Source organism: Mustela erminea, chromosome 1 (assembly GCF_009829155.1).
Source record: "Mustela erminea isolate mMusErm1 chromosome 1, mMusErm1.Pri, whole genome shotgun sequence".
NCBI classification, from domain to species: domain Eukaryota; kingdom Metazoa; phylum Chordata; class Mammalia; order Carnivora; family Mustelidae; genus Mustela; species Mustela erminea.
The window spans coordinates 173,070,273-173,079,102 of NC_045614.1; the positions used below are offsets into that span (position 1 = coordinate 173,070,273).

The following is an 8,830-nucleotide window of genomic DNA, read 5'->3' on the forward strand; positions in this document are numbered from 1 at the left end:
AAATTCTTGGGGATTTGTGATTTTTTATGAAGAAAATGTGAATAAAAATTCTTTTACCTTATAATGTACCACCCAAAGTCATTCTTAGCATCAGAAATTTATAAAATGAAGTACTATTCTGAGGGGTTTGAAGTGGTGGGGGAGTGGGAGGTTGGGGGAACCAAGTGGTGGGTATTAGAAAGGGCACGGATTGCATGGAGCACTGGATGTGGTGCAAAAACAAGGAATACTGTTATGCTGAAAAAGAAGAAGAAGAAGAAGTACTATTAAATTGAAGCACTGTATTGCAAATTTTCATGGCTTGGCTATTACCATACCTTTGTCTCTAGCTACATAGGACATTTTTCTTATATTCTGAAATCCTTTCATTTCTAACCAGAATGTTTAGAATTAAAGAGCTGAAGTTTGTCACTGTTGAATTAATGTTTTATGCTATCCCTTTGGATTTTTTTAAAGTTTATTTATTTTGTTCACCCTTTTTGAATTGGAAAAAAGGACACACCTTTTTGTATGTGAATTTGTGGCAAGCACATTCAGGATCTTCTGAAGTATGCAACCTTAGACTCCTTTCTGAATCAATCTACCAAACACTTTCAACCAGTTTTTGAAGGAGCCTGATTGAAAACACTGACTGCACTCTTAAGATCATGACAGTTCACATGTCTTCTCAGCCTCTTTGAAGTTTTCAGCAGAAACTAGAGAAGGAAAAAAAATCATGGTTCATACTTTGTTGTTTATTCAAAAGAACTGAAACACTTAAAATTTTAGATAACATGCATAAATGCTGCTCTGAATTTATGCTGACAATTTATTCAGGGTGAAAGCAAAATATACAGCATCTGTGTGAAGAATGTATGCTGGTACTTAGGCAATGGACAGACAAACAACTTGACAGTGTGGGCCAGAAGGTCCAGTATGCTGCGGGAGGCCCTAACAATATTTCCTGCTCCAAGTAAGTGCATTTCACTTTCACTCTGCTGCTGTTGGACTAAGCAGACTCATAAAACCTGATGGCCTTCTCCAGGGCTAGCAGTGAAATTACTGGGATTGTAATGACTTTTTTTTAAAGTCATTAGAGCACACACCAGTAGAGTTTATTTCAGGTTTTCAGTCCTGTTCCTAAGGGACAAAGGTAGCTTTCAACAAATGAAATCACAAGTGGAAATAACCACGATTTTCAGTTTATAGTTTTTTTGAGAGTATGTTAAGTAAAGCACTTCACATATTTTTTTTTTTTTTTTTTTTTTAACAGAAAACTGAAGCTACTTTATTTTACATTTCTCCTTACTTTTCTTTGAATTACACAGGAAATGGACATAAACAGCAGGAGCAACATGTGACACCATGAAATACACAAATACTTTTTGATAAGATGTTTCTTTCTATAGTCTCTTGCCTGCCCTACTTCCCAACCCAGAGGGCAGAATGGAGAAAAAAGTTATTTACAACGTTTTTACTTTTTTTTTTTTTTTTACTACTTTACTGCTTCTTTACTACTGGTTTAACTGGTTTTGGGTGTGAATGTTATTTTTTAATTATTATCACAAATGTTCTGTTTTTTCCCTGGAGTGGAGATGGACTACAAAGAGCCCAAATAGGTTTAGTGGGTTTTCTGCAATTATTCTGAATTGCAGAAGAAAATAGTCCCACATAGATGAAATAGTTAAAGACAAAAAAATTATTTTTATGGAGGTATTCTGTTTACTATCTTAAGGAATAAAAGACTTATTATATTATCATTTTGTAACCTCAAGCAAATTAACAGTTCAAAGTAATGATCATCTATGATTAGTAACTTCATAAAAAGAGAAAAAAACTCTTACATTATAATACCTATGAGTTGTTTTGCCAAGAATATTAAATTTGAATCTGTTCATGCCTGTACATGTAAGTAATATTATATAGAAAACATCCAGATCAGGGGAACATGTTAAATGATAGCATGGGGATGTAATCAGCAAAAACAAAACTGTGCAAGCTATACAGAAAAAAAATAACCTATTCTCTTGAACAAATAAATTGAAAAAAAACACAACCACTACAAAAAACAACCAGTGAGGAATTTATAGACTTAAAGGGACTTATATTGTGACATATAGACCTTATTTGCATTCTGATTTTGACAAATTTAAGAAATGATTACAAATGGAGGAAATTTTAATTCTGACTGGACTATTTTATAACGTTATGGGACTGTTGATAGTTTTTACCTAAGAGTGGTATTGTACATGAGAGCACTTGCTCTCAAACTTTTGAGTCTCAGGATCTCTTGCATTTTAAAGAATCATTGAGGACCCTAAAGTTATTTTGTTTAAGTGGTGTGTATCTATTGATATCTATGTATTGTAATTAAAACACAAAAATTAAAGTATTAATTGGGTCATTTAAATAAAAATAATAATCTAGTAAATATTAACATATTTTCATAAAAATATATTTTTTCAAAACAAGAAAAATAGAAGTGTGACATTTTACATTTTGCAAACCTTTAAAATAACTTTTCTTATAGAAAGCAGATGAATTCTAATATCTGCTTTGCATTCATTCCTTTGTGATATCACATGTCATGTAGCCTCTGGAAAACCTCACTGTCCACTCATGAGAATCAGAAAGAAAAAGGCAACCAACATCTTTATTTTTTTTAAAAATAAATTCCTTTAAGGGTGGTGGGGACCAATAGGGGTCAAACAGACCATACTGTTAGAACTACTTGTTAGAGATATATTCCATTCTGATGTATTTAAAAATGAAAAAAAAAATTTTGATATTAACTTCATCATCTAGGGATAGAGAATAACAAGCGACTATATTTGATACATTATTTTCTATAATTTGATAGTTATTCAAGCTGAATGAGGAATATATCAGATACATACTAAGTCTTTTCTGATGTTTAAATTTACCAACAAAAAGTATAAATAAATAAATAAAGTAAATAACAGTACAAGTGTTTTGTAAATGGGGAAATTATTTGACCATAACACAAGTATAATTAAAATATTGAAAACTTTGGACAAGAGAGACTATGGACTCTGAAAAACAATCTGAGGGTTTTGAAGGGACGGGGGGTGGGAGGTTGGGGTACCCGGTGGTGGGTATTATAGAGGGCACGGATTGCATGGAGCACGGGGTGTGGTGCAAAAATAATGAATACTGTTATGCTGGAAATAAAAAAAATAAAAGAAAAAAAAAAAAAAAAAGAAAAAAAAAAAAAAAAAGAGAGAAATAGTAAACAAAAAGAGAAGTAGTAATGGAAGTCTACTAGTATTGTCCTTAGAAAAACATGAATGGTTTTATATATATATATATATATATATATATATATATATATATATATATATTTTAACAGTTTTAATGATTAAGAGTTTTTGGACTAATACATAGTTTTCATCCTTTAACTGACATTGATGAATTTTTATAATTCATATTATTTTGTAGTAAGAATGTCAAATTACAAAGTTAATCTAAGTTTTTAAAATTGGATGAAATAGAGTTAAGAAATTATAGTTTTTAATTTTCTAAGTTATAGTTTCTTGTAGTAGAAATTTTTAAAAAACCCTATTGTGAAAGAATTTCCCCATAAAGAAAAAATTAATTCTAAATCGTTTTACACATAATAACAAGCTTTCTATGAGCAGATCATCTAATCTTATATAAAATCTTTAAAACTGTCAAGGAGTACTGGAAAGGGTCCATTCTATAAGGCACAAATTTGGTACCACAACCACACAAGGGCAGAAAAAATGAGAAATATTGGCCTAGGATATAGGTGCCAAAATTCTGAACAGAAAATTAGCAAACTAAATATATAATAGTGTATAAAAAACACAATATATATGGTGAAGTTAAAGTTTACCTGTGGAACTCAAGGAAGATGTAATATCACAGAAATCTTTAAACATCATTCATCATATTGATAGGTTAAAATAGAAAGCCTGTAAGTCAACCTCAATAGGTGTAGAAAAAAATCATGATAAAATCCTTAATAAATTAAGATTGGGAAGGATGTCAGCAAGATGGAGGAATAGGATATCTCAGCACTCATACCTCCCATAGAAACACTGACTTTTACAACCAGTCCCGGTGAGAACACCTTTACGGGACACCACAAGTACCTGAGAAGTTCCAGCACCTTTGGTACACCAAAAAATCTGAGAGTAGATGTATTGAAAAAGGCAAAAGCAGTTTCACCTCACCCATGTCACCCCTCCCCCAAGGAAGCACAACTCTGGGGAAAGAAAAATCTCTTCAGTCTTGATTTTTCCCAAGGGGGAGAGTGACAACAAAGTGTGTCCCCACTTTTACCAGTCATTTAGAATGTTGTCCCAGAGGTCCATTTCTGTCTTGCCCTACCCAGAACACTAAAGGGACTAGCTGAGAAATCTCAGGACCGCTAGAAGCAGAGAGAAGTTAGGGTTCACAACACCCAGGGGATCTTAACAACAGGCTGCAGCTCCTATAAACATGCCCAAGGGCCCCATCCACACCTCTGTAGGATCCCTCATTGGGGAACCCCACAGTGAGTAGATGTACACTTCCACATCTCTCTGTGCCCCACTGTGACCAGCAATGGGCATCCCCCTGCCAACTGAGCACAAAGAAGCCTCTTTGGATGGCACATGGGAGTCATCATGGACCTTCCAGAAACTCCCACATGCAACACATAAACATCAGCAACTGGCTCAACTCTGCTGCATTGGGAGATGACACACAGCCTTGACATTTCAGGGCACTTTCCTTGAGAAAATAAACAAAAGACTGTAAATACCCTACCTGGCTTTGCAAAATTAAAGGGAAGAATGCAATTCTAATTTTCCCTCTAATGAAGGAATAAGAGCAGTGGAGCAGGTGTACCATTAGAAAAGGTCTGAGAAGTCTTTACCAGACTCTCTAACCAGGCTGACTGGTTATGGTGTTTCTTGAAGCCAGTCAATAAGATTAGAGAAGATAACTCCTTCTTTGAATATGAAGACAATAATACAAAGCTTTAAGGATATGAAGAAGTACTGAAAACTATCAAGATTTATTCATCCATAAATAGAAAAATTGAACAGACAAATAATAAGAAAGAAGATTGAGTCAATAATCAAAAACCTTACAATGAGGAAAGCCCAGGATGAGATGGCTTCATAGGTGAATTCTGCAAAAACTTAAAGAAGAATTAATACCAACCTTTTCAAACTCTTCCAAAAAATTGAAGAGATGGGAACATTTCCAGATTTATTTTATGAGGCCAGCATTACTTTGATACTGAAGCTCAACTATGAAACTACAAGAAATGAAAACTATAGATCGTTGTGCCTGATGAACATTGATGCATAAATCCTCAATAAAATACTAGCAAACCAAATTTAGCAGCATGTTGGAAAAGTCATAAACCATGATCAAGCAGGATTTATCCTTGGATTCAAGGATTGTTCGACATACGCAAACCAATCATTGTGATGTGCTATGTTAACAGAATGGAAGATTAAAAAAAACACTTGAACATCTCAGTAGATACAGAAAAAACAAACATCTTTTCATGATTGAAAACTCAAAAGATTAGGTACAGAACAACTATAATTCTACTTCATAGAGGCCATATATAACAAGTCTACAGCTAAGATTATACTCAACAGTGAGAAGCTGAATGCTTTTCCTCTAAGATCAGGAACAAAATAAAGATGCTCACTTTTGCCACTTCCATTTAATATTGTACTGGAAGTTCTAGCCAGGTGGCTCCCTCTAGGTTAAGACAATTTCTAGATAAAGATTTAGCTAAGAACTATTAGTAACCAGCACTTTTCTAACCTGGAGTAATGAGTGCTCTAGAAGCATAGGCTCTAGAAGCGTAGTAGTATCTGGATTGCATACAGTAGCATCCATGATCCTATGTATAGAAAACACTAAAGACTCTACCAAAAACTCTCTCAGAATTAATAAATAAATTCAAGAAATTTGCAGGATACCAAAATCAGTGAACCAAAATCATTTGCATGTCTATTCATGAACAAAAACTATCTGAAAAAGAAATTAACAAAAAACAATTCTATTTACAATAGCACTGTATGGGATAAAATAATTAAGGATAAATTAAACCAAGGAGGTGAAAGATTTGTACACTGAAAATTAAAAAACATTGGTGAAAGAAATTGAAAATTTCTTTCTTCAAAATTATAATTATAAAGCATTGGTGAGAGAAATTGAAGGCAATATAAATCAAAGATATCTCATGTTCATAGATTAGAAGAATTAATATTAAAATATCCCTAACACTCAAAGAGATCTACAGAGTCAATGTAATCTTTATCAAAATTCCAATAACATTTTTTACACATCCATACAGGCACACACACACACACACACACAAAACCCTAAAATTGTTATGGAACCACTAAAGACTCCAAATAGCCAAAAGAATTTTGAGCAAGAAGAAAAAAAGCTAGAAGTATCATATTTTCTAATTTCAAAATATGACAAAACTATAAAATCAAAACACTGTACTGCCATTAAAAAAAGACATGTAGACCAATGAAACAGAATAGAGAGCCTTGAAATAAACTCACCAGAGTCATCGTAACTTCAATAAGGGCACCATGAACACAAAATGGTGAAAAGACAGTCTCTTCACTAAATGGTTTTAAGAAAACAGAATATCTGTAAGCAAAAGAATGAAATTGAATCCATATCTCACACCATATTAAAAAAATCAAGATAAAAACCTTCAATGTAAGACCTAAAACCATAAAAATCCTAAAGCATAACAGAAAAGCTCACGTAAATAGGCCTTAGCAATGATTTTCTTATATGACCCTAAAACACAGGCAAAAAAAGCAAAAATAGACAATATTTCATCCAAACTGAAAACTTCTGGACAGCAAAAGAAACATTGAACAGAGTGAAAAGGCAACCTATAAAATGGGAGAAAATATTTGCAAACCACATCTCATGAAAAATTAATATCCAAAATATATAAGCAACATCTATAACTCAATAGAAAACATACCAATGCCACCTACAAAATTATCCACCTAATTCCACGTAAGTGTCCAAATCATATATGGTCCACTGAGAGGCATGATTCTTGTGAAGATTTGCAAATAAATGGAAATGCCTGACAGGGTGAAAAAAATCATGATCAAATGGTGTAATTAGCTTAGTTTGCATGATTCATATGCTTTAAAAAAAAAATTTATTTATCTGACAGACAGAGATCCCAAGTAGGCAGAGAGACAGGCAGAGAGAGAGGCAGAAGCAGGCTCCCCACTAAGCAGAGAGCATGATGCGGGGCTCGATTCCAGGACCCTGGGATCATGGCCTGAGCTGAAGGCAGAGGCTTTAACCCACTGAGCCACTCAGGTGCCCCTCATATGCTTTTTTAAATTTCTCAGTCTTCTTCTCATATACTTCTGATTCTATTAATGTTTTTAACAAATAATACAGGTGGAAGTCAGAATTGCCATCATTAAAGCCACAAGTTCTCCAAGAAAATTGTCTGGGATTGAATGATGTTTCTATTATTACTAAATGTGTGACTTGGGACAAGACATTTAACATCTCTGTGTTTTAGAATCTTCATCACTGAAATGGGAATAATAGTATTGCTCTCATAGAATTTTAGTAAGTTGTAGTATGGTTTGCATATTGATGAGTAATGTGTTTCTGGAGCTTGAAAAAATTTCAGTGCCTCTTTTGTACAGAAAGAAGCCAAGCACTTCTATCCTTGGATTGCGTCTAGAAAAGGTTAAATATTCTGCATAGTCTCAAGTGGTTCCTTGAATGTGGGATCCGGAAGAAAAGTGTTAGGCATTGGCAAAAAGCAGTTTAATGACTTTCCAACGGTAATACATTTTCATTTTCCTAAATGTATGGTATGCACCAAGTGAAGAATGTACTCTATATAAAACCAACTTCCCTGAGCTGTTCATTATTTATTAAAAATTTAACATGAATTCACATGCAGATACTTATTTCTTTAGGTATGTTCTATATTAATTGGTTTATTTAAATTGTATTTGGATTAAGTCTTCAAATTTTAGCATTCTGTAAAGTATTTAAATATTGCTGACAGCTAAAAAGTGTAGTGCCCTGTTCAATCCTTTGGCCAGTTCTCATGGTTTATTGATTAACAGCAACACATAATTGATTTCTTCTTCCACCACAGGTAAAATGTCATATAAGTATCATCAGAAATGTGGTACTCCTAAGTATCAGGACTCATTAGTTCACTTTGAAGACTGCAAGGATTTTGATCTAGGTTAAACTGAATTCAGACATTGAAGTTAAACCAAGGAATTTGTTTCTGAACCTGGTGAATTCTTTAGTTCTAGGAAGTTGATATGTTAATGATTACTAAAGGATTTCTTATTGACTCTTAAAAATGCATAATGAAAAATCAGAGAAGTCACACTGAACATATTAAATGCTGATGAAAGAAATTGCATATTTTACCTTTGAGAGTCACTGATGTTGCAGTGATCCAGTATCTTGTATATCTTGTCATAGACACAAAAGAATTTAACAGGTGTTTTGACTGGTGGATGATGATGACGATTTGTATGCAGGATATTTTTTAGTAAAGTGTTCTTGGGAACAACACCTGCTGAGTAAGGAAAAGCAATTTTACATTAATACAGCAGATTACAAAAGGTTAACAGAAATTCTTCTGCTGAAAATTATACTATGCAGGCCCATAGATTAAACTCAGAAGATGGTGAGAAGGCTTTGGCTCTGCTGGCCATTTATCACAGGAGTATCAGTTTAATAACAAGTTCAGTTGTAGGGTTGGCTTTACTAGAAGCATACCAATTCATTCTATTATTCTAAATATTATGACATTCCTTTTTCA

At 33.5% G+C, this 8,830-nt stretch overlaps 1 long non-coding RNA gene across 1 annotated transcript in view; it reads right to left on the reverse strand.

The window, feature by feature from the left end:
* Window positions 1–246: 246 nt before the first annotated feature.
* Window positions 247–8,830, reverse strand: part of LOC116595163 — a 50,540-nt gene continuing 41,956 nt past the window's right edge. Inside the window, exons 2-3 of the long non-coding RNA XR_004287546.1 lie at window positions 8,434–8,584; window positions 247–695 (exon numbers count right to left, since the gene is read on the reverse strand). This is a non-coding gene — a long non-coding RNA (uncharacterized LOC116595163). The remainder of the gene's footprint in view (window positions 696–8,433; window positions 8,585–8,830) is intronic.